Source organism: Macaca mulatta, chromosome 14 (genome assembly GCF_049350105.2).
Source record: "Macaca mulatta isolate MMU2019108-1 chromosome 14, T2T-MMU8v2.0, whole genome shotgun sequence".
In the NCBI taxonomy this organism is placed as follows: Eukaryota; Metazoa; Chordata; class Mammalia; order Primates; family Cercopithecidae; genus Macaca; species Macaca mulatta.
Genome location: NC_133419.1, coordinates 56,697,289 through 56,723,372, shown reverse-complemented (window position 1 = coordinate 56,723,372; position 26,084 = coordinate 56,697,289). Strand labels below are relative to the sequence as shown.

The 26,084-nt window shown below is 45.8% G+C and overlaps 2 protein-coding genes across 43 annotated transcripts in view; one reads left to right on the top strand and one right to left on the bottom strand.

The window, feature by feature from the left end:
- AKIP1 (A-kinase interacting protein 1) overlaps window positions 1-26,084 on the top strand; it is a 338,621-nt gene that overhangs the window by 225,961 nt on the left and 86,576 nt on the right. The gene's annotated exons all lie outside the window — the stretch shown is intronic.
- DENND2B (DENN domain containing 2B) overlaps window positions 1-26,084 on the bottom strand; it is a 177,727-nt gene that overhangs the window by 105,543 nt on the left and 46,100 nt on the right. For 29 of the 42 annotated variants that reach the window (XR_013404043.1, XR_013404046.1, XR_013404044.1 and 26 more), the window contains one exon: window positions 12,744-12,832. The exons of 1 other annotated variant lie outside the window; for it this stretch is intronic. The gene's annotated coding sequence lies outside the window, so the exon portion shown is untranslated. Of the gene's footprint in view, window positions 1-12,019; window positions 12,178-12,743; window positions 12,833-12,912; window positions 13,043-21,520; window positions 21,646-26,084 lie in introns of those variants that run through there. 12 more of the 42 variants (XM_077963484.1, XM_077963485.1, XM_077963488.1 and 9 more) reach the window with 4 other exon arrangements.

The following is a 26,084-nucleotide window of genomic DNA, read 5'->3' as shown; positions in this document are numbered from 1 at the left end:
CAACAATTTCCGGTTGCTTTTTTTTTAAGACGGAGTTTCGCTCTTGTTGCCCAGGCTGGAGTGCACGATCTCGGCTCTGCACACATTGCAACCTCCGCCTCCCAGGTTCAAGTAATTCTCCTGTCTCAGCCTCCCAAGCAGCTGGGATTACAGGCAACCTGCCACCACACCCTGCTAATTTCGTACTTAGAGACAAAGTTTCACCATGTTGGCTAGGCTGGTCTTGAACTCCTGACCTCAAGTAATCCACCCACTTCAGCCTCCTAAAGTGCTGGGATTACAGGCCTGAGCCATTGCACCCTGCCCTGGTTGCTTTCTTTTTAACCTGGATCCCTGCCACTTCCCCCTGGGCACTTATTAGAATTGAGTTGACAAAACCAATAGCTCTTCTTTCCTCCAGTATCTTCACAACTGGCTCTCCCAGCACAGCTAACCCAAGAGTAAACCCTGAGCATCAGTGATGACTCCAACGCAGAGAGGCAGGGACTCAGAAAGGACAGTGCTACGTGTTCCATTTATGTTTCACCCCAAAGGGGTGAGTCAATCAGGAGGTTGGAGAGAGGCAGAGAAAATAAGAAACCTCAGTATTGTCTTTCCTTTCTAGATTCAAAAGCCTCAATTCCCCGAACATAGCAGCCAGAGTCAAAGCCACAGATGGCAAACCAAGGTCACTGCCATTGCCAACCTTGTCTCAGATGTCCTAGCTATTTTCTTTTTCTTCTCACACTCATGTACCATCCTCCTTTTTCTCTTTTCCTTTTTTTTTTTTTTTTTTTTTTTTTAAGAGACAGTGTCTTGCTATGTTGCTCAGGCTGGAGTACAGTGTGTATTCACAGGTGTGATTATTGCACAGGACAGCCTCAAACTCATGGGCTCAAGCAGTCTCCTGCCTCAGCTTCCTGAGCAGCTGGGACTACAGAAGCACAAACCCAGAGAATACTCCTTTATAGTTGCTGGGGTCATTCAAGTTCTTTAATTTCCTTTCCCTACTGGCATTCCTTTCTGCCAAGTGACAAAGTATATACACACAAGTCAGACCTTTTTGTCCTAAGGTCTTTGCAAATAAGTACAAAGTTCCATGTGTAGTGTCTACAGTCCTCAGTCTTCACCATTTATTATTATTATTATTATTATTATTTTAGAGACGGGATCTTGCTCTGTCACCCAGGCTAGAGTGTAGTGGCACAATCATAGCTCACTATAACCTTGAACTCCAGGGCTCAAGCAATCCTCCTACCTCAGCCTCCCAAGTAGCTGGGACTACAGGCATGTGCCACCATGCTTGGCTAATTTCATTTATTTTGCAGAGATGGGGTCTCATTATGTTGCCCAGGCTGGTTTCAAACTCCTGGCCTCAAGCAATCCTCCTGCCCCGGCCTCCCAAAGTGTTAGGATTACAAGTGTGAGCTACTGTGTTCGGCCTTTACCATCTTTTAATTACTCTATCAGAACACATATTAGGTCACAAATTGCTAATAAACTAAATGGGAGGGAGATTCCAGCATAACTCTGCCAAGGAAACTTATCTCCACTAAGGAGTATGGGGCACTGTTTTGGGAGCTCTATGCAACACTGAGGCTGCGCTTCTCCTGGTTCTACAGGGAGCTACTGTCGAATCTCAGCCCCTGCCTGTGGGAGCCTGCAGAAGTAAAAAAGCTGAAGAACAGGATGTTTGACCATCATCTACAGAGTTTGGTCTTCTAAAGCAAAAATAACCTTACATCGTAAACAGCCTCACTCAAAGAGTAAATTTGTGAAGCCTCTACTCTTAGGAACTCCCCATTCTGGCCTAGGCCTGTCTGGGCTCAGCAAGCCCATAAATTGGCACTGTTGATATGACCTTTCCAGGATGCATTTCAACAAGAGATAACAACAAAGCTCAGGGCTTTGGTAGCACTCAAAGAAGATTTGAGGGACTTAAAACACATTGCTAAATTTGGCAGCAAAAGTTCCTGTTCCCTGAAGTTGCAAAAGAAAATCTCTTTATAATTACACTTGCAGATAAGGAGCTACTCATTCTCTTTAGAAACAGATTAGAACCTCCTCATCCCAATCCACCACTCCTCTGAAAGAGGAGTGAGACTGCTGGGGCAAGTCTCACCTGGGGCTGGGATCAGGCTATTTCTTGGGAAGATGAAGTACCAGGAACTTACCTTGATGCCAAAGGTATCAATGCCACAAATGCCCAGAGACATTCGCCACTCTTCACTATCTAGAGCCATCTGTCTCCCTCACCCTCCCGTCAGCCTTCCCACTTCCCATCCTGCTCTTTGACACTGGGTCTGCCATGTCCCTATCCCTGTTGTTCATACAACACATATTACTCCTCAGAGAGGGCCCGCTCAGCCTAGAGGCTCTTTTGATTCGGCCAGATTCCTCCTCTGGTTTATAATTTCTATACAAAAGCAAGGTACAGGAGCTCCGATCTATATGCTGATTGCGGGATGCTTACCACTGCTCTGCTGATACCGTCTGCCCAAGACACAGAGGAATGGGATATCACCTCGCATTTCTCAGCAGAACAAACCCAACAGACAAGCCACAAAGAAAGAAACTCGGCTGCCTGGCACAGTGACTCACACCTGTAATCCTAGCACTTTGGGAGGCCGAGGCAGATGGAATGCCTGAGCTCAGGAGTTCGAGACAAGCCTGAGCAACATGGTGAAACCCCGTCTCTACTAAAATACAAAAAATTAGCCAGGCATGGCAGCATGCACCTGTAATCGTGGCTACTTGGGAGGCTGAAACCAGAGAATCACTTGAACCTGGGAGGTGGAGGTTGCAGTGAGCCGAGATCAAGCCATTGCACTCTAGCCTGGGTGACAGGGCAAGACTTTGAAAAAAAAAAAGAGAAGAAAAAAAAGAAGAGAAAAGACAGACAGGCAGACTGCAACACTGCTGAGGCTGGGTGCAGCAGCTCATGCCTGTAATCCCAACACTTTGGAAAGCCGAGGTAGGCAGATCACTTGAGCTCAGTTCGAGACCAGCCTGGGCAACATGAAGAAACCCCATCTCTCTAAAAAATAAAATTATACAAATCAGCCAGGTGTGGTACACACTTGTTACTTCAGAGGCTGAGGTAGGAGGATCGCCTGAGCCAGGGAGGCAGAAGTTGCAGTGAGCTACTATCACACCACTGCACTCTAGCCTGTGTGACAGAGTAAGACCCTCTCTCGGCGGGGGGCGGGGGCGCGGGCGCGGTGGCTCACACCTGTAATCCCAGCACTTTGGGAGGCCTACGCATGCGGATCATCTGAGGTCAGGAGTTCAAGATCAGCTTGCCTAACATGGCGAAACCCCATCTATGCTAAAAATACAAAAATTAGCCAGGTGTGATGGTACACACCTGTAGTCCCAGCTACTCGGAAGGCTGAGGCAGGAGAATCACTTGAACCCAGGAGGTGGAAATTGCAGTGAGCCGAGATCGTGCCACTGCATTCCAGCCTGGGTGACAGCGAGACTGTCTCAAGAAAAAAAAAAAAAAAAAAAAAAAAAGGAGGCCGGGCGCGGTGGCTCAAGCCTGTAATCCCAGCACTTTGGGAGGCCGAGACGGGTGGATCACGAGGTCAGGAGATCGAGACCATCCTGGCTAACACGGTGAAACCCCGTCTCTACTAAAAAATACAAAAAACTAGCCGGGCGAGGTGGCGGGCGCCTGTAGTCCCAGCTACTTGGGAGGCTGAGGCAGGAGAATGGCGTGAACCCGGGAGGTGGAGCTTGCAGTGAGCTGAGATCCGGCCACTGCACTCCAGCCTGGGCGGCAGAGCGAGACCCGTCTCAAAAAAAAAAAAAAAAAAGGAATAAACACTACTTGGTTTACAAGAGAATAATAAACATAACAATAACTGCAAACATTTTATTCAGCAAGGAGGCAGGAAGCACTATTTTAGGCACTTTACATTTAGCACTTAGGTTTTGTTAAAACCCTATGAGATAATGCTACCACTGCCTCACTTTTACAGAAGAGGAACTGTGGCAGGGACAAGTAACTTGTCTAAAGTTACAGAGCTATCAGATGGCAGAGGTAGAATTTGAACCCAATCTGACCCCAGAGCCCAGGCTCTAAACATTACTTTCCTATTGGATGGCTCTTCCCCTAAGACACAGACTTGTCTCTGGGCATCAACTGGCTCACCCTAAACTCTAAAGGAGAGGGGATTGCTCAGAAAACACTGGCACTTTTCCCCACTGAGAAAAGGAAACAGTGATGGCAATATTTATTCAAAGAGCTGGTCTAAGGCTACAGAGCAGAACAAATAAGTTCCCCAACTATCTGTTGACCAAAATTTTCCCAGAGCACCAAGAGAAACCTACCTTCTTACCTTCTAAAGGCTGAGGCCTCCTTGTACTGCTCTATACATCTGAAAACAAGATTCCAGCCTCTGAGTGGTGACAACCAAGTCAAAATGCTCCCTAGAATCTGGTTGATGGGGTTAAAGAAAAGTTACCCAAATATTTTTTAAGCACCAACTATATATGTTGGCCATTTGGGGAAATAAAAAGTACAAAATATTATACTTGATTTCATACAACTTCAAGGAATCTAGTTGAAAACACAAGATATACACATTTGAAAAGTCAAGTCAGGGCCAGGCACGGTGGCTTACATCTGTACTCCCAGCATTTTAGGAGGCCGAGGCGGGCAGACCACTTGAGGTCAGGAGTTGGCCACTAGCCTGGCCAACATGGTGAAACCCCATCTCTACTAAAAATACAAAAATTAGCCAGGCGTGGTGGCATGTGCCTGTAGTCCCAGCTACTCAGGAGGCTGAGGCAGGAGAATTGCTTGAACCCGGGAGGCGGAGGCTGCAGTGGGCCAAGATCGTGCCACTGCACTCCAGCCTGGGCAACTGAGCAAGACTTTGTCTTAAAAAAAAAAAGTGTCAAGTCAGGATGTCAATGAGAACACTGAATCCATGCCTTCTACTTTCTGGAAGAGGAGACTGAACCCTAGAGACATCAAGTTACTTCCCAAGATCGTCCCAGCAAGTTATAGAGACAGAGCTGGAACCAAAATTCAGACCTGCTGACTCCCTGGCTGGGGCTTTCTACTGCTATACGTAGGCAAAGAAATTCACAGGAAGGATGGATTACTAACAACAGCAGCAGCTAACATTTATAGAGAGCATATCTGTGTCTAGAACTAAGTCGAGTGCCTTATGTAAATTAACTCATTGAAACCTTACAGTAACCCTTTGAAGTGGGTAATATTATCACTCCCAATTTACAGATGAAAACACTGAGGCTTACAGAGATGAACTCACCAGAAGTCCACAGATAGAGGAAAAAAACAGACTATGAACCCTCAGAGCTGGCTGCAAAGCCTATTCTATGCTCTAAGCTGCGTCTGGAAGAGTACAAGGGCAGTACTTGTGGAAGCAGGGGTAAGGAGGGCCGGAGCAGAGGCCAGGGTCTGGAGCACTGAGAGCAGCTTGTGAAGGGCCTCCAACGCCACAATGAGAAAGACCTTGGGCCCCACCTAGGCTGACCAGCAGGAAAGGGGCAGGCAAGAAGCAGTTCCGGATGGACTGGTCTCCCCTGCCTGTGAGGGGTGAGCATCCCACAGCAGGAGGAAAGAGTTGAACCTCTGAAGCTGGGTTGACAAAGACTACCTCAGACTCAGGATTTCTGGCTTCTCCAGTGTGAGCGGCTGCCGTGTCCTCAAAATATCATTGGCCCCTACTCCTTCCTCTTAAAGGACACTCTCAAGTACCTTCCTAACATGTAGGGCCAGGTCTGAAAGGGCAGTCCTCCTCGGCTGCTGGTGACTTTCCAAAGCAACTGTCTTTCTCTCCTTACCTTGCCCATGGCCCCCTGTGCCCTTTCTTTGATCCTTCTGCCTGATGCAGCAGCCGTAAGACATGGGGAGCTGTCTGTCAAGTGGCAGGAACTGAACACAAGCAGCTTTGTGCAGTGGGGAGGAAATCTTGTGTTATTAGGAAATCTCATATTATTACACACCCAGGACTGCACAGACCCCAGACCAGACTACCTGGGGTCTTGACAGAAAGATGAACCAGATCCAAAATAGCAGCTACTTCTTTTTTTTTTTTTTTTTTTTTTTGAGACGAAGTCTTGCTCTGTCACCCAAGCTGGAGTGCAGTGGTGCGATCTCAGCTCACTCCAACCTCCGCCTCCCAGGTTCAAGCTGTTCTCCTACCTCAGCCTACTCAGTAGCTGGGATTACTGATACACACCACTATTTCTAGCTAGTTTTTGTATTTTCAGTAGAGACAGCTTTTTACCATATTGGCCAGGCTGGTCTCGAACACTGACCTCAAGTGATCCACCCACCCCGGCCTACCAAAGTGTCGGAATTACAGATGTCAGCCACCGTGCCCAACCAGCAGCTGCGTCTAAAAGAAGAATCTGGTTTGTTCCCAGCATAGTAACATCAACCTGATTGAGAGACACCAGCCCACTCTCTTCAAAATGCTGCTCTAAGTTGATAATAATATACTGGAAAGCACTGAACATTTACTATGCACCAGGCACTGGCCTATTTACATGCATCATTTCATTTAATCCTTACCACAACTCTATCAAGTACTATTACATCCATTCTACAGATGCCTCAAAGAAGGCTGATGCACGCAGAGATTAAATAACCTACCCAAGGTTACACAGCAAGGTCAGGTTCTAAAGTTAGGCCTCTAAGACCCCTGAGCTATAGCTTTTAATCACTGCACTGCACTGCACTGCATGTCAGATACTCACATTAAATGCAAATGATTCCATCAGAATTGCTCTAAGGCAGCACCATGCACTCACTCAGTACCTAAGAGTCACTGAGAGTTGAACAAACATACCACAGGCTAGTTCATTTGAAAACAATCTATAAAACTCAGTTGTCAGAACTCCATAAGGTAGCCTGTGTTCCAAGTCACAAGCACACCAAAAATCAGTTCCTCAAACAAAACTAGAGTTTTAAAAATAGCTGACTTGATCGTTTCTTTCCAACTTTCCCATTTCCCCTTTCCTATGACTCCCTCCCACATACCCCATCCTTTGACACTGTCAGAGAAGCTTCAACGCAGGCCTAGAACCCTCACCCTCCTATTTCCAGTCCTTCAGTTGGCTCTCTTCCTTCATTCAAATAGTGCTTGAAATCAGTCTCTTGGATCCTGCTCCTTTTTCCCAGCCTAAGAGCATGAGATGGTCATTAACCCGACCATCAAAACTCAGAACTGCAGCAGGTCTGTGCTGCTTCTCTCTTAATCACACTGAGAGTTCGGGAGAGAGGGGAAGAAATAACTACAACACAACATCTATTATAATATGACATAGATAGGAGTAAGGTCCATACTTGATACTCCTGTGTTCCTTCCCAGATCTTGGCCCAGACACTCCGTATTCACTGACTAAATGGGTGAACAGACCAACACTGCATAGACGGGCGCCAGAGATGCCTCTGAGCCAAAAGCAAAACACAGAGGTGTTAACCCCAATGCCAGCCACCCCTACCCCCTCCAGTGCTTCTGAGGGCCTGCACAACACTGTACCCCTGAGTGCCCTGAGGGCAGTCTGGCCTTCTGCTAAATTGTGTAGGCCTCCAAGGTCAGCCCTTCCCTCGATCACCATCTGCTGCTCCTGAGAACTGCCTCCGGCCAGGGCCCCTTGCCCAGCGCCTCACTCCTGCTTCCTTCCGGTAGCCTTCCTCCTGCCTCAGATCTTGTCTCCTGTAACCCTCAGTTTATCTCATTTTTTCCCAGTTCCAAATAATCCTCCATCCACTATGTGATTTCCTACAGTCCATCTCCAGCTCACACACAACCCCTTTGGTGATGACAGGTCACACAGAGGAAGAGTCTGGAGCTCTGAGAAACTGTGGTGGTTTCGCGACAAGCCTGTAGGAATAGGTTCTGCTTTGGTTAAAAAGGCTTCATACGCTAACAGCAAATAATTCACTCTTTTATAAGGACAGTGAAATGTAACATTCAGGCAGTTTCAGATGAGAAGAGTATACTGATAGTTTCAACAGCCTCCCCAACAACAGTATATTCATTACATCAGAGCCAAAAAAATAACAGAAGTGGTCTTTACAGAAATTCTTCAATAAGGTAGTCTAGACTCATTTAACACCCTCCTCTCCCTTCAGAAGACATACATACACACACACACACACACACACACACACGAACTTTCTGGGGCCTATGGTTAGAAATAGAGACCTCAGGTTTTTTTCTATCAGCACAATATTATGTGGCATGTTCCCCTAAGACAGATGCACCCAGTAGTTCCCCCGACCCACCTACTGAGACAGACACACACAGCACCTCCCCTCCAGGATGAAACGAATGCCCAGCCTCCCCAGCCCCCGCCTGCCAGGAGAAGGCTCACACTAATGCAAGTTTTCCCACAGGCTTTAAAGACAAATCTCTGCAGACTACGCCAGATGGTCTTTTTTTTTTTTTTTTTTTTGTTTCATGCCCTCCTGGCCCCTTCTTCACTTTCCACGGTCCCTCCAACTCAAAGAACTCAATTATCTGCCTGCAGATTTTTCCTTCCCCTCCTCACAGCCTGCCCTAAACACACCCGCCTCCCAGGCCCAAGCAGAGGCACAGAAGGAAGGCCAAGCCAGAGCTTGGAAGGGCTGCTGCCAGGCTTCCCCCAGCCTCAACTATGTGTTCCCTGGGCTTGGCTGCCTCAGACCACTCTCTTAGGCCCAACAGTGGAAATGGGGACACTTCCAGGGCAATGATAGTTAACAGCTAAGAGGAGTGACAGGAAGGAAGACATATTCTTCAATCCTTTAGTCCCGCTTGCCCCACAGGAAGGTGCTTCAGAAGGTCCAGGCCTCAGACCCTCCCATCTCCCTGAGGTGCTAGGTGGACCTCCTGTAAAGCAGTTCTTAGAATCAGATGCGGCGGGGAGTGGGGTACAGCCTCTCTTGGGTCTAGGCTACCAGTGGGGCCATGATACTTGGATTGCCCTCCTGAATCTGTACCCCCGCCCTTCATTCCAGGGAAAGAGGCTGAACCAGCAGAACCAAGGGTGCCCTTGGCCTGTTCTCCAGTGTATTTCAAAGTTTCATCTTCCCTGGGTGACTGATATCTAATTTTAGAGAGAGGAAGCCCAAGGGGAGAAGGTACAGGAAGGGGAGTAGAAGAAGGAGGAAAGAGGGAGTGAGAACAGGAATGTTACTTTTTAATCCTTAAGGAACATAGACAGATCCAATTTGTGACTCAGCTCGGGAAGCCGGACTGCTGGGAGTGGGGAACAGCTGCAGCCCCAATCTAAGCTGTGGGCAGCTTCTCCTTCGGGCCTTAGAGGCTGTTGTGACATGACTCACCTAGAAGGGGAGCTGCTTGCTTTGTTTCGTTTTTGTTGTTTTTTTTTTTTAATCTGCCTACTATGGGTCTGCTCAAGGGCTTCTTCCCAGACACCACTCCGGGACACGGCTGGCAGGTTTTCCCCACCTCACAGTAAAGCTGGGGCTGTGGGTGAGGCACTCTAGTATGCCATACGCCCTATCGACTCACTGAGGACAGACCTGGGACTCTCCTTGCCTGGAGTCTCCCTTCCCCTGCTCTTCCATTCCTTGGCACAGTCCCACGGCATATCAAGAATCTCTGCCCTTGGAATTCCCACTTCCTTGTTTCTTTTCTTTCCCCAAAAGCTGTAGCCTTACGAGTTCCTGAAAGACCTGCCCAGCTCCCAAGAAGTCTTTCAGAGCAATAACACTTTCTCCCAGTTAGAACCCTGCCTTCTAAACCCAGAATGGAGGAGAAAGACCTCTTTGCCCACTGCTGAGTCTCCCCAGCAGGACCCAGCTGTACGAGGGAAACAGGCCTGGCACTCATAGCCTCTCCTCCAGCTGCTAAAGTGTATGGTGCCACAAATACAGGCAGCTACGGGACACAGGAAAAGCGATGGGTCTTTTGGAATACCTCTCCTCTGTACTATATATAAACACATGAGTCAGGTGACCAAGGAAAGCGTCCTCTCTGCAGGATCGTCTATGAGGCTCCAGGTCTACGGTGAACGTCACTCTTACGAAATGACCCAACCCAAGGAAAGCAACATTTGTTTCCTTAAACATCCTGAAGAAGTCTTTTCAGATTTTTCTCATGTTTACTTATAAATGCAGAAAGGAAGACGGCACTTTATAAAATGAGAGAACCAGAACCGAGAGGCAAAGTGACTTTCCAGGGAGGGCTGGGTCATTCCTCAAGCTTCAATTCACAACATGTTACATTAGATAGGATGTGACTTGTTTCTAACTATTTTCACGGAAGTTATCCCACTGGCTCCTTCCAACAGTCCTGTGAAGTTGTTCTTATCATTACCTCCATCTCACAGGTAAGAATCTGAAGCTCCTATTAGTTAAGATACTTGCCTGTGGCCACCCTATGGGAACAGAATCTAGCCATCGACTCAAGTCTAGCAACCCAAATCCATTCATCTTTCTGCTATACCAAAAGAAAGAGCACCAACTCCTGAAACTGGGTCTCTGCTAGCCCTCTTCACACATGTGGGGATGGTAAAATTGAAGAGCTCCAACTACACACACAAGTAGAAAAGAAGGCTGAGGTTCTGGATTTACACTGCCAACTGAAGGGCCCACTGGCTCAGTATTATGCCACATCCCTCCAGCAAAATGTAGGTTTCAACTAAGCAGAGGATCCCTGGAGTGTAGCAAAAGGAGGAATAACTTCAGAAGTGGCCCATCTGAGGTCCAGGGCCATGGAGTTCACCCTTGTGGACCCTCAGGCCACAACCATGATGCATACGTGTACACATTTAGGGAGCCAGAACTGGGGACATGGCCAGTGCTTGCATTGGCAAGCTGACCCGAAGTTAATCAGAATGCCCCCTCATTGTTTGCCAGAATACAAAAGACATTCTGTTCAGAAAGTTCAAGAAGAAAAACCGAAGAGCCAGGACAGCAGCTGTTCCCTCATCCCACAGAGAAACCAAAGGCATCTGCAAAGTTCCCTGAGGCCAAGAAGTGAATTTAAGACATAACATGGCTCAAGTGGAAGCACATTCCCTGATGGGTCTCCCTTGCAGGGAGTGTTTGCTGCATTCATCCTCCTAACAATATTACTGACAACCCCACTACCCTACCACCTAGGAAACTGCCTTTCTGGGAAGGTCTCCTTTCCTAGGCCACACTGAGCTCACCACGTACCACTCCTCCAGGTCAGAATAAGTTTTACCAAAACTTCGGACAATCAGTGTAGGAGTGCACAGCGTGGACACTGCGTGCCCTGAGATTTGGTCAAAATGTAACCAAAGGAATCCACCCGGCACAACTACAGTGCCTCATGTCCCCCAGCTCTTAGCAGCTGCCGCTGACAGCTCACTCTGGGACATCTGTATGAGAAACCTGTTTGCAGGCCCCCCAACCCCAAGCCAACCCCCTCCCCCACCTCCTAGGAAAGTCTGTGGTCGACCTTTTAATGTGGGAGGACAGCTTGAATTCTTACCAAGCTGCCTGGAAGAGAGTGTGCAAAACCCCAGCTCAGGCATCCCTCTGTCCTAATAAATGCTCTAGAGGAACTTGGAACTCACCACAGGCTCCTCGCTGAGCTTCATTAGCTTTTTTTTTTTTTTTTTTTTTTTTTCCATTACAGGTCAGACATAGCAGCACCAAGAGACAAAACAGACAGTGTTCACTAGGGCGAACAAGTGGCTCAAAAGGCACTGGAGTTTCCCTGTAAGAACTACAAACACCACGGGAGTGATGTTAACTCAGTTTCTTCCACATAAAAGATGCTTCCTGTAAAAATATCCTGTCCCTTTGTGCTAAATAAAAGTAAAATGATGCTTTTTAGAGTGAAGTCTAAACACCTCAGATTCAGCAAGAGTGAGATCAGCTAGATTTGCAAAGTCAAGAAAATTGGCTGTTTCCCTCCTCCTTAAGCTAATAGAATCCAACTGTTGGAGCATGACATCATTCCTGAGCCCCAAACCCCGAGCAGGGACTACAGACACTCGCCTGCCTCCCAGAAAACAGCCGGAGAGAAGGGCCAGGAAAGAAGGCCAAACGATCCCAGCCCGGAGCTGCCCTTACCTGAAAGTCTCGCTGCTTTCCTGCCCACTCCATTCTCACACCACAGCCGGCTAGGGAGCCCACGGCCCCCAAATCCACTGGCTTAAGCTCCGATACCTGCTGCGAGCTTCCCACAGCTCCTTCCTCTGACCTTTCGCGGCGCTGCTCGCAGCCAAGTGAGCAGAGCACTGCTAGCCGGCCAGGCCAGTTGTCATGGAGACCCTGTCCTCGCTAGGCGGGTGCGCGCACACCAGCGCGCTCTTGGCCTAGCGCGTGCACAAGGGCGCTCTCTTTTTCTTTCTTTCTCACTGTCTCTCTCTCTCTCTCTCTCTCTCTCAGTTCTGGGAGGCTTCCATGAAACAGCACTGTCTTTTGATCAGCTCAGTTTTTGCACGCATTCCACTCCTCCTACCTCCCTTCCAGTCCAACAGAGGCTCTGAACTGCTCCTGGGAACTTGCTTGAACAGCTCAGAGGGGAGAAGGGAGAAGACAGTGAGTGGACTTGTTTTCTTCCCCTCCAGTGTCTCATTTTTTATAACTTGGAAGAATCGCTGCCGGGGGGGAGGGAGCTAGCTGAAACGCTTGGAGGGGAAGCCAGCCCTTCCTCTGGGTCCTGGAGCTCGGGTAGGAGGGACCCTGATGTGCTGCCTTGACTTGTTTGTGCACTTGGGATTTTTCCGGGCACAACTGGGGCGGAAATGCACTCATATCCCAGGAGCTCGCCTGGACTGGCCTCCCTGCTTACCTTGCTGCCTGTCCAGGTTGTGGCGATGGCTTTAACCAGTGCAGGGACTCATGGTACTAGTGGTGGCGCCTAAGCAGTCTCTCATCTTCCTGAAATGGAGAGCAAAGACACTCGGTCAGGACCAGAAAGAATCCTGGGCAAGTCGAGAGTCACAACCCAGATGACAAACCTGATACAAATACAGTCTTGTCTCTCTGCCCTGCTCAGGGTCTGCAGCTAAGGCACAGGCTTCATAGGAGCTGCTGTCACAGTCAGCAATAATAATGCTCCTGTCAGAAAATAAGCACAGTCCCTGGGACACGGCAGCCCCCTAAGTTTAGTCCCATCCCCATCCCCATCCTGTCCCTTCCTCTCCCCCCTCCCCAGCATACATTTCTGCTTTGTAACATTCTTTTTACATGTATCATTTTGTTTGATCCTCATAACCTTTTGAAATACACTGCACAGATATTTTTATGACCATTTTTTCAAGTTTATTTATTATCTTTTTAAATTTATTTTAGAGACAAGATCTTGCTCCGTTGCCCAAGCTGGAGTGCAGTGGTGCAATCATAGCTTACTACATCATCAAACTCCTCAGCTCATGTGACCCTCCTGCCTCAGCCTCTGAAGTAGGTGGGACTACAGGCATGCACCACCATGCCTGGCTACTTTTTTAATTTTTATTTTTATAGAGACAGGGTCTCACTATGTTGCCCAGGCTGGTTTTGAACTCCTGGCTTCATGCAATCCTCCTGCCTCAGCCTCCCAAAGTACCGAAATTACAGGCGTAAGCCAGCATACTGGCCTTATGGCCATTTTATAGATGGAAAAACTGAGACTCAGAGAGATTAAACATTTGATCTGCACTTATACAGTTAGGCAGTCAAAGAACTAAGAGAAGAAATCAGCCAAATTCCCCCTAGTCCAGCACCCTTTCCACTAAAGTATATTGCCACCTGATTTCAAAAACTGTCAACTTTTTGATAACCGGTTATGAGATAACACTGGGATCCCAAGGGATGGTGGAGCATCCTTGTTAAGTTGTGGTGAGATACACTGACTACCATCCTTTCAGCCTAAAGACCTTAAGACAGCATCTCTGAGATATAGAATGTCCCGATGCACCAGCCCTACCCCACAGCTATGTATGACCTTACACTTTCCTAAACTACTCTCAAAATATTGGCTCATCTGTTCGACATGACAAGTCTGAAAGTTAGGGCTGGCATTATTATACTAATTTAACAGATTTTTTTAAAACAATTCTACAACAAGTAAAATTACTTGCCCCAGGTCACGGAACCAGGAAATAAAACCTAGAAACAATCCCCAAGCCTTTCAACTCTCTTGAGTACATTAAGCACAGTGGTTGCAACAGCACCAGGGGTCAGAAGACCTTGGCAGTGCCTGACTCCACCAGTAATGGGCCACGTGCCACTGGGCAAGTCACGTGACTTCCCCCTTTTCACCTGCAGAGTCTACTGACAGGGCTGGGGCTGAACATCGGAAGAGATGCTGTCCTTGAAAGCACTCTCATGTCAGGCACTGAACTAAGAACTTCGCTCCTCTCAGCAACTCCTCACCAAAAACCAACACAAAACACTGGGACAGTTAATACCCTCCCCAGGATGAGGACACTGAGGCTTAAGAAGGATATTTTCCAATGTTGCTCCCAAAAACAGTGCTAAAGGTCCTGATGTTATTTATCTATTTATTGGCATGAGGTCTTACTATGTTGCCCAGGCTGGTCTTGAACTCCTGAGCTCAAGCAATCCTCCCACCTCGGCCTCCTGAGTAGCTGGGAATATAGGTGTGTACCACCACACCCAGCCTGATAGAATCTGTAATTCTATGCAGAATCTCGTGGGGTTTTTTTTTTTTATTAATTTCCAGCATATCACAATATTCTCAAAACAAGATTCTAATTGACTTGAGTTTAAAAGGTAAATATATACCAGAAGTTAAGGTAGGAGAAGTGCTATAAAATCCAACAGGAAATGACAGAATGGCACAAATCCTAAATGGGGGGCACTACTGCTTTAGTGAAGCAATCAGAGCTTCAAAGGGAGTGAACTTAATCACCCACTATAAATCCCCAACCTCACGCAAGCCCTAGCTGAAGAATCCCAAGTCTACAAAGAAAGACAAGATAGAAGGGCAAACGCAGTATCATCAAATCACTAAAATTCCGCCTCTTCCTTTTCCAAAAGGCATCCCTCTGCTCTCCTCCTGATGCTCAAAATGCACATTCCACTTGCCCAGTCTCCATCCTGAGAAAGAAGAGGTGATTCCACCCCTTTCTACAATAAGATAATATTAATAATACAGCAGTAACACCAATTAACACTTATTGAGCACCTACCATATGCTAGGCATTCTTTTAAGCAGTATGAGGGATAAGGGGTCAGGACTGAGTACTAGAGCTGATACAAGTCAGTTCCTGAAGGAATCCAAACTTAAAAAGCCCTCCAAACCAGACCCAGAATGCGGGCCATGCTCCCCCTAGTGGCATGCTGGAGTTATGGAGGCTCCTTAGGGCCTTGTCCTGGAAGAAGGGACAAAGGAAGGGCCCCATTAGTGAGATAACTGGAATGCCTGCTTGGGTGATGCTACTGTGTACATACTCCTGGAACTGGGCAGAGCCAGGGACAGTTGAATCCCGCCACTGCCTCTGCAAGGCTGGATTCAGACCAATCCTACCTGACCTTTCTGAAGGATAAGGATCTGACAACCTTAGATAGCTCTCTGCTGTCTGCTGAGAGGCCTGCAAGCATACGTGTGCCAGAAACCTTGGAGACATCCTCGACTCTCCCTTTTTCTTTTTCCCCACATCCAATCCATTTCCCAACTGCAAACAATTCTACTTCCAAAATATATCTTTTATCGGTCCACTTTTCTTCACCTCTGATGCTACCCATCTCTCAACTGAATTATTGCAAAAACCTCCTAATTGCCCCAGCTTCCACTCTCCCCTCACAAAGCCATTAGAGCTGTCTGAATCACCTTTCTTTACACCAGATCAGGTCATTTCCTGCTTAACACACTTCATTGACTTCCCACTACACTTAGGATAAAATCTAACTTCTTACCAGGACCTACAAGGCCCAGCGTGATTCTCCTCCTGCCTTCTTTCAGCACATTTCCTGCCCTTCCCTGACTGTGCACTGGCCACATACAACTGCTTTTAGTTCCCCCGAAGTGTCATATTTTTGCCAGGTTGTTTCCCGTTGCCGGGACACTCCCCTCCCAAGCAGTCTTTGCCTGGATAGTTCTTACTCACCTTGCCTCACCTTGACTTTCCTGTCTCTTGACTTTCACAATCGTCCAGTCTAAATGAGGTTCCCACACTTATCCTTCAGAGCACTCACCATGCTGTGTAATTATGCATTCGTACAGTTATCTGCTTAATCTCAGTCTTCCCTCATGAGTTCCTTAGGATACGAACTTTGACTATTTTGCTAACCACCAATATTCCCTGCACTAAGTGCAGGGCCCAGCTCACAGCTGGCACTCAATAAATATCTGCTGAATAAAATGCATAAAGCCCCATTTCTTCCTGTCCAACAGGAAGAAGAAACTTAGAGCAGCTATTTCATGTCACTCATTGCCTCTTTTCATAGACTCACAAACTATAATTACATTTCTTTTCCTCATGTGCCTTGCCTGTGGGCACAACCAAAAATTCCTGTAAAGTCTCCTTGTGGTTTGTTTCCCAGAACTTTCCTGGTCACTCTCCTGCGGCTGCCCTCCAGGGTTTTATAGCTGCTTCCATTACTAGTGCCCACTCACAGGCCTCCACCACCACCAGGTCATTGCCAGAGCACTGTGTAGGAATGGCCCAGCTCCCACGATGACAAGGTTCTCTCAGGCCAGCAGCTCCGAGGACAAAACGCCTCCTCTCCCCCCCATGGTGCAGGCCACTATGATTGTAAAAAAAATACATTTTTACTTAAAAAAAAAAAAAAAAAAGTCTTACATTTTATAATTTGGAGATGGGTGTAAAAAGTTCAGAAAACAGGGGTTCTATTACTAAAAAGAATTTTCAACACTACGGTCTGGAGGAAAAATGAAGGTCTAAACAACAGCAACAGCAGTGTGAATACGTCCAGCGTTCCCTCTTCTGGCCTACGCTCCCACCCAAATCTGAAATCCTCTGGCTTCATCTCTTGCCCACACCTCCCCTGCTACCAACCACCCCATTACAGGCACAACCACAGGACACTGCCTGGTTCTTTGAACACTGCCTGCATTTTCCTCTCCCTCCCTCTATGGCTCATGCTGTTACCTTTATCTGAATGCCTCTCCTTCCCCCACTAACAAAATCTTACTGCCTTCAAAGTCCAACTCAGTTATCACCTCCTCTGTAAAATATTTTTCAATCTCCTGACAGAATCTGTTTGTCTCTTCTGCAAATCAACAGCAGTTTAAAGATGCCTTTATTAAAGTGTTGATATCACTTTATCACTGTTACTTGCACACCTGTCTCCCCTACAGACCTGAGCTCCTCGAGGTGTATCCATTTTAGTCTTTTTTTTGTTTTTGTTTTTGTTTTTGTTTTTGAGACGGAGTCTCGCTCTGTCGCCCAGGCTGGAGTGCAGTGGTGCGATCTCGGCTCACTGTAAACTCCACCTCCCGTTTTCATGCCATTCTCCTGCCTCAGCCACCCGAGTAGCTGGGACTACAGGCACCCGCAACCACACCCGGCTAATTTTTTGTATTTTTTAGTAGAGATGGGGTTTCACCTTGTTAGCCAGGATGGTCTCGATCTCCTGACCTCGTGATCCGCCTCGGCCTCCCAAAGTGCTGGGATTACAGGCGTGAGCCACTGCACCCGGCCCCCCTTTAGTATTGCATTCAATGTGTGCAATGAGTGCCTGTGAGATAAATGAATCATTGAAAAGACTCTCCAAACAAACAACAGAAACAGCTATTTCCTCTCTAAGGTGAGGGAATTTGAATGGATGGCCCTACATTGCACAAGAAAATACATATATGTAAATGATGATCGGATTCCAGATTAGGTCACGAGAGGGGTTTATAGTACTTTCTTGTCTCTTTAAAGACAACTGAAATTCTGAACCTGAAAACACAGGAACAGAGTAAGTCTTTTAAAGTCACTCCTTTGGGATCAAAGAAATTCAAGTAAAATGGGCTGTTGTTTCAATATTATTGGTTGGATCTTAAAATGCCTAGGAGATGTCTAATTTCAAATGACTCTGGGAAGCCTAGTTCCTAATGCCCACCAGACTGGGGTCCAGTGGTATTCCCACTGAAAACATCCAGTTCTACCAAATTAATGGGTGATCAGGTCAAGTACAGTGGCTCACACCTGTAATCCCAGCACTTTGGGAGGCTGGGGCAGGAGAACTGCTTGAGCCCAGGAGTTCAAGACCAGCCTGGGCAACATAAGGAAACCCCATCTCTACAAATAATTTTTAAAAATTGGCTGGGCATAGTGGCCACATGCCTGTGGTCTCAGTTACTCAGGAGGCTGAGGTGGGAGGATCGCTTGAGCCTGGGAGGTTAAGGCTGCAGTGAGACATCATCACATCACTGCACTCCAGTCAGGGTGACAGAGCAAAACTGTGTCTCAAAAAAAAAAAACCAAAAAAACAAAATGGGGAATCAAACACGCTCCCCTCCACCAATCCTCCTACACTGGGTTCTAGCTGCCGTTTATGGAAGAGCCCTTAAGAGTTTTATAATTTTCCTCTTCTGCCTGTGAATGGCAATGTGCTAAGGAGGGAAGCTTTTAAAATTCAGTAGTAGACAACTAGCAGGCTGGAGCCCAGTCCTGGCTTCCAGCTTTCTGGAATGATAAAATCCTGGGCAAGTCCCTGTCTCCCTTAGGGCCTTTGCTTTTTCCTCCACATGAGAGGGCTGGACTAGCTGTTCAAGCATCCTTCGGCTTGACTGTCCTACTGCATCGTTCTACTGCAGTCAGCCAGACCTACTGCTTTCTGAGTAAGTCCAAAGCAGCAGAAAGACTTCTTGCTTTCAGGGGCTACAGTCTTTATCCAACTCTCAGCAGAACCCCGGGCTTGGGGCTTTGAGGTCAGACAGAGGACCATCACCAATGAAAAGTAGCCTTTTTTGGAAGCAAAAAATGGGAGATTCAGCCTTCCTGCCTAAGGAGGGCTGGACAGAGAAGAAAGGTACTAAATTACAGGATGGAGAAATTAGGATATGGCCTGGGAAGTACTTGGAAGAGAACTGAGGCTCCTGCTGAGGTCCTTGCTCAGACTCACCCCTACCCCTAAGTCTGAGACAGAGTTGCCTTTACAAAGCAGATACTGAACACCTGACAATACCTAAGTTCTCTTGGAAGACAATCTGTCTACTGCAAATCAAGCAGTCTCTACCTGGGTGCTATGAGGGCCTTCAGATCAACAAAACAAATCTCCCTCCAGATGGCAATCCTGGGCCCCCTCCACCTGAAAGTCACATCTGGCAGGACCTCCATAGTGTTGGCCGCTGCCACACAAATTTGGCTTGCAGACTTCCTAGGAAGGTAGAGAAATACCCATTCTGTGCTCAAGTCCTAGTGTTTTATGATAGGAAGTTTTCCCAGGTCCTTACTCCTGACCTAATTCTCCCTGCCTCTCCTACACCACCACCCAACCCCTGATGACCTTAAGACTCTGAACCAGAGAAGTGTGGAATTCAGCCTATAATTCGCCTAGACCCCACAGCCCTGTGGTGAAGCAGCTACCACACACCTTCACGCTGGGTTGTGCCCCCTCTCCTTCAGTCTGATAACCATCCAGCCCTAGTTCACCTCTGCTCAGCTCACAATCGTCCGTATAAAGCTCGACGTCCAGGTACTCACGACACAGGTACTCATGGCTTGCTCCAGTTTCTTGGAGTCTCTGTGATAACGTTCATATATGAGCCAATTATCTGAAATCTCTCAAATCCACAGGCCCCTGACTGCTGTTCCTCATTAAGCCGGAGTATTTTAACACTGGGCCACATAAACATAGGCTTGGGGCCAGGAAAGAGTGGACCAAGGAAGCAATACCCTAGACCCCTAGGAAAGCACCATTTTATCCTTCTAGAATAGGCTTTCTGGCCAGGTGTGGTGGCGCACACCTATAATCCCAGCACTTTGGGAGGCCAAGGCGGGCGGATCACTTGAGGTCAGGAGTTTGAGACAAGCCTGGGCAACACGGCAAAACTCGTCTCTACTAAAAATACACAAACTAGCCAGGCATGGTGGCAGGCGCCTGTAATCCCAGCTACTCAGGAGGCTAAGGTGGGAGAATCACTTGAACCCAGAAGGTTGAGGTTGCAGTGAGCCGAGATCACACCACTGTACTCACACCAGTGGGCAACAGAGCAAGACTCTGTCTCGAATAATAGTAATAGGCTTTCCAAGCTTAGCTGGCTCACAACTCTGAGTTCAACAATGACCTTAACGTATCATGATTAAAAGCTTCAGGACTGGGGAGGCAAGGTGCAAAGTGGAGGGAAAGGTAAGAGATAGGGGATTAAGAGGAATGTGGACTCAAGCTGCTTTTCTATGATCTACCCAGGAAAATACCTTGAGCCTGGGAAAGAAGTACCCCTCAGAGTAAGATCTGGGCAAGGCTATGGGAAGTGTGAGCCCAGACTATGTCGACCTCCTCAATCCTAGCTCCCCTCATTCTCCCTGGCTAGACTGATTCTCTAGCCCTACCCCCAGTACTCCTCAGAACAGGCTGCCACTCCAGCGCCAACCATGCCCCATTGCCTTGTGTGACTGCACCAAGGCTCATTCAGCTTATTTCTCCTGCTAGCCGTAATGTTCTTTAGAGACAGAACTATGTCTTAACTCTGAATTCTAGCTTAGGGCTGTGTACCAAGTACAATTAATGAATTTTTAAATGAATGAACTAATAAAACCAACCAATTGATCCAACTAAAAAGGGTATTAACAATGTCACCACAGAACCTAGACCACTTGATGCTTAACACCTCACAGTAGTCCAGAGTTTCCAAGGTGGGGTGTGTATACAAGATGATTATAAGTGGTATATGGACAAACATTTTTAAAATTTTTAAAACTTTTATATTATCTTAATGTATAGAAGAACAAAGATAGCCAGCTACTAACCTCATTATTACCAATCTCATTATTAGATCAACACTAAAGAAGTTACATTTTCTATCTGCTTTTAGTATTGTTTTATAGCAGGTAGAAGTTTAAGGAGAGGCCAGGCTTGGTGGCTCAAGTCTGTAATCCCAACAATCTGAGAGGCCAAGACGGGAAGATTGCTTGAGCTCAGGAGTTTGAGACCAGCCTGGGCAATGTGGCAAAACCCCTAACTCTACAAAAAATAAAAAACTTAGCCAGGTGTGGTGGCACACACCTGTGGGCCTGGCTACTTTTGAGGCTGAGGTGGGAAGATCACTTGAGCCCAGCAGGAGGTCAAGGCTGCAGTGAGCCATGATCAAGCCACTGCACTCCAGAGCCTGGGTGACAGAGTGAGACCCTGTCTCAAAAAAAAAAAAAAAAAAAGAGTTTAAGGAAAAATGGGATATTTGTGTAACCTCAAAGTATCTCTCCCAGAATATTTATTAATTACAAAGGCAGAAATAGTTAACCTCACAGTGGAGAAATTGGCAGATATCACCTTAATCAAGTGATCAACGTTAACACTACATGCAATAAGACATATTGACACCATGTGCCCCAATACCATGCGCTGAGAAGGGCATTTCACCTCTGTGGTGCTCTTCCCAAATCCATGACCTTAATCTAATTATGAGAAAACATCAAGTAAACCCAACCTAAGGGATAATCTACAAAATACCTGATCAGTACTCCGCAAAAGGGCCTGGGTCATGAAAAACAAGGACAGACTGAGGAACTGTCACAGATTAGAGGAGACTAAGGAGACACAGCAACTAAATGCAACATGGGATCCTGGATTCCATCCTGGAACAGAAAAAGGAGTTTCATAGGAAAAACTGGTGAAATCCCAACTAAGTCTATATCAGTATCAATTTTAGTTTTGATCACTGTACTGTAGTTACACAAGATTAGGAGAATTTGTACTGCCATTGCAACTTTTCTCTAAGTCTAAAATTATTTAAAAGTAAAAAGTTTTTAAAAAGCCAAATTTAAAGGTAAGTAAATAAAAGTACATATAGTACGTGGTTATAGGAGAAAATCATAAAGGTAGGTAAGACTGACTCAAGTTTGGGAAGCACTCAAGTATTTACCCTACCCCCAAGAAAAGTTGCCTCCAGAATGAGAATCACTGCTGTTGAAGAATATTTCGTAAAAAGGGAAATGTTCACTTTATATTACTTGAGGGTAAAATTAATAAATCATCCCTTTCTGTTAAAAAGATATATATCACATATATTACCCATAGAAAACAGTCTGTGTTAAAATTAAAATAACCTATGCTAAACAAAGCACAGATGACATTTATTAACTAGTAAATAGGATATGGCTTTTGGAAAGTAACTCATCAATTAAAATGCTCATAGACTTTGACTCAGTAGCCTCACTCAGGGAGAGTATCCTAAGAGAAAATTCCTAAGTATGCAGAATAAATGTCTGTTTCCAGCATTATTTATAATAATTTTAAAAATTAGAAACAACCTCCATATCAGTCATTCCTAGATTAGTATTTTTTTAAACTGCAACAACCCAATAAAGAATAGTTTACATCCCAGCACTTTGGGAGGCCGAGACGGGCGGATCACAAGGTCAGGAGATCGAGACCATCCTGGCTAACACGGTGAAACCCCGTCTCTACTAAAAATACAAAAAACTAGCCGGGCGAGGTGGCGGGCGCCTGTAGTCCCAGCTACTCGGGAGGCTGAGGCAGGAGAATGGCGTAAACCCAGGAGGCGGAGCTTGCAGTGAGCTGAGATCCGGCCACTGCACTCCAGCCTGGGCGACAGAGCGAGACTCCATCTCAAAAAAAAAAAAAAAAAGAATAGTTTACATTGTAATCTAGCACACGCATGTGTGAGAGGGTGTGTGTATCTGCGTGTGTGTAAAACACTGAACCAAAAAGGTTTCTCAAAACAACACTATCTTTACTATATGTGATGCTCTCTGCTATTTTCAATCCTAATCTATGTTATTAGGAAATTAAGAAAACAAAGTATATACAGCCCCACTAAACTGATTTCCTGACCCAAAAATGGATGATGGCCCTTAGTCTGAAAAACTGCACTAGATGGACTATTGTGCAGCCATTGTAAGAGATGACTATGGCTGGGTGCAGTGGCTCAACGTCTGTAATCCCAGCACTTTGGGAGGCCAGGTGGGTGGATCACTTGAGGTCAGGAGTTCGAGACCAGCCTGGCCAACATGGTGAAACCCCATCTCTACTAAAAATACAAAAATTAGCCAGGCATGATGGCGCATGCCTTAATTCCAGCTACTTAGGAGGCCGAGGCACGAGAATTGCCTGAAACCAGGAGGCAGACATTGCAATGAGCTGAGATTGTGTCACTGCATTCCAGCCTGGGCAACAGAGACTCAGCCTCAAAAAAAAAAAAAAAAATAACTAAATTAAATTTTAAAAATTTAAAAGAGACTACTATAAACCACAAACTGGTAGCAGCAATGGGTTCTAAGGAGAAAAGAGGGTGGGAGGAAAACTTGCTTTTCACTGTATATCTTTTTGTATCTTTCTGAATTTACAACACAGGTTTTTTATTTAAAATTTAACTAGCTGGGCACAGTGGCTCACACCAGTAATCCCAGCACTTTGGGAGGCCAACGTGGGAGGATCTCTTGAGACCAGGAGTTCAAGACCAGTCTGGGCAACATAGAGACCTCGTCTCTACTAAAAATCAAAAAAATTTTAAAAAAAATTAGTACAAGCCTGTAGTCCCAGCTACACAGGAGGTTGAAGTGGGAGGATCACATGAGCCTAGAAGATAGAGGCTGCAATGAGCAGTGATCACGCCACTGCACTCTAGCCCAGGAGACACAGGGAGATCCTGTCTCAAAAAAAAAAAAAACTAACTTTAAATGGCAATTACAAAGACTTTATCAGCATGGGAGACAATGCTAATTATGCATAATAAAGCTATAACTATGTAAAGACATATGCAAGTGAAAAAGAAATTTATACCAAGCAATAATCATGTTAGCAATTTTTTTCCTTTTTACTAAATTCTACATATTCTACACTGTTGCTATTGTAGATTTTTTTGTTTTGTTTTGTTTTTGAGACAAGGTCTGGCTCTATTGCCCAGGCTGGAATACAGTGGCAAGATCTTGGCTCAATGCAACCTCTGCCTCCCAGGCTGAAGCAATCCTCCCACTGCAGCCTCCCAAGTAGCTGGGACTACAGGTGTGCACCACCACACCCTGCTAATTTTTTTATGTTTTGTAGAGATGGGATTTTGCCATGTTGCCCAGGCTGGTCTCAAACTTGCGAACTTTTTTTCTACCATTCAACATACCTTTATCTTCTTAAATTAAATCAATTATTGGTAAGGACACAGGAGATTTTAAAGTTAATGGTAGTGTTTTCTTTCTTAAGCTAGGTGGTGGGTCACTTAAATTATACATATAAAAATAGATATTCTACATATTTTAAATAATTTCTCAATTTTTTCCAACTTTATGAGTTATGATTGATAAAAGTTATATATACTAAAGATGTACAGCATAATTAGATATACTAATACACTGTGAAACGATTATCACAATCAAGTTTACACATTCATTATTACCATACACAGTTACCATTTTGTGTATGTGATGGGGAGAGGTGAGGATACTTAAGACTTACTCTCTTGGCAAATTTCAAGTAAACAATACAGTATTAACTATAGTCACTATGTTGTACATTAGATTCCCAGGATTTATTTATCTTATAACTGAACGTTTAACAACATTTTTTTAAAGAAAAGATTTCAAAAGTGGACTCTTTCCCGAAACCTGCCTCCTTGACCTCAAACTCACAGAGCCACTCCAACAAGGTACTGAGATAGGATTTAAAACTGTCAGTCAACTGGATACTTTCTACCTACCTCTGAGATGAGAATCTAAGGTGGACTGTACCATCCCTATGGCTTCTAAACTCTGCAGGTGGGCTAGTTTCGGCATTCCATTCACACTCAGGACTGTTCTTTTGTTTTTCCTCCTTTCCCCACCAAGCTATTATTCATTCCCTTACATTTTTAATTACATGTAATCTCTTCTGAGCATATTCATATTTGAATTTCCAACAGGCTGTAATGCAGTACTTTCTTTGTACATAGCAAGTGCTCAAAAAATATTTCTTTTTTTTTTTTTTTTTTTTTTTTGAGACGGAGTCTCGCTCTGTCGCCCAGGCTGGAGTGCAGTGGCCGGATCTCAGCTCACTGCAAGCTCCGCCTCCCGGGTTCACGCCATTCTCCGGCCTCAGCCTCCCGAGTAGCTGGGACTACAGGCGCCCGCCACCTCGCCCGGCTAGTTTTTTGTATTTCTTAATAGAGACAGGGTTTCACCGTGTTAGCCAGGATGGTTTCGATCTCCTGACCTCGTGATCCGCCCGTCTCGGCCTCCCAAAGTGCTGGGATTACAGGTTTGAGCCACCGCGCCCGGCCCAAAAAATATTTCTTAATCAATATCATAGGCAAAACTCCAGAAAAGAATATATAAAAAGTGACAAGAACTCAGAGAAGGAAGCATTGATCCCTGGAGATTAAGTACAAATTGCATCAAGAAACATCATTACTTTTAGTTAATGAGGTTATTATATAATTATTGTAGAGAATAAAATAGATAATACATGTAAAACACTCAGCAATAGCTAGTAAGTGACCCATAAATAACAGATTGGGGACTTAAAAAGCAGTAGCCATATATATTTACACAATATATATTTGTATATAATATATATCATAAATTTAAATACACACATATGCACATACATATGGCAAAGAATGTCAGGGACATAATTTATCTGGACTTCAGAAAAATCTCTCTTGATCTTGTAAAAAAAAAAAAAAAAAATCAGAGATACACTGGCAGCTGGATGGACTGGTAACTCGGGACAGCTGGGTCCAAACAGTGCTATGAAATGAATCAATATTAACCAGGAAGAGGAACTCTGGAACTCCCAGAAGTTTAGGCACATCCCATCTGTTTTATCACATTTATTGATTTGAATATGTTGAGCCATCTGGTATGGTTTGGCTGTGTCACCACCCAAATCTCATTTTGTAGTTCCCATAATCCCCAGGTGTCATGGGAGGGATCCAATGGGAAGTGATTAGATCATGGGGGCCATTTCCCCCATCCTGTTCTCATGATAGTGAGTGAAGCTCATGAGATCTGATGGTTTTCTAAGTGCCTGGCATTTCCCCTGCTTACACTCATTCTCTCTCCTGCCACCCTGTGAAGAGGTGCCT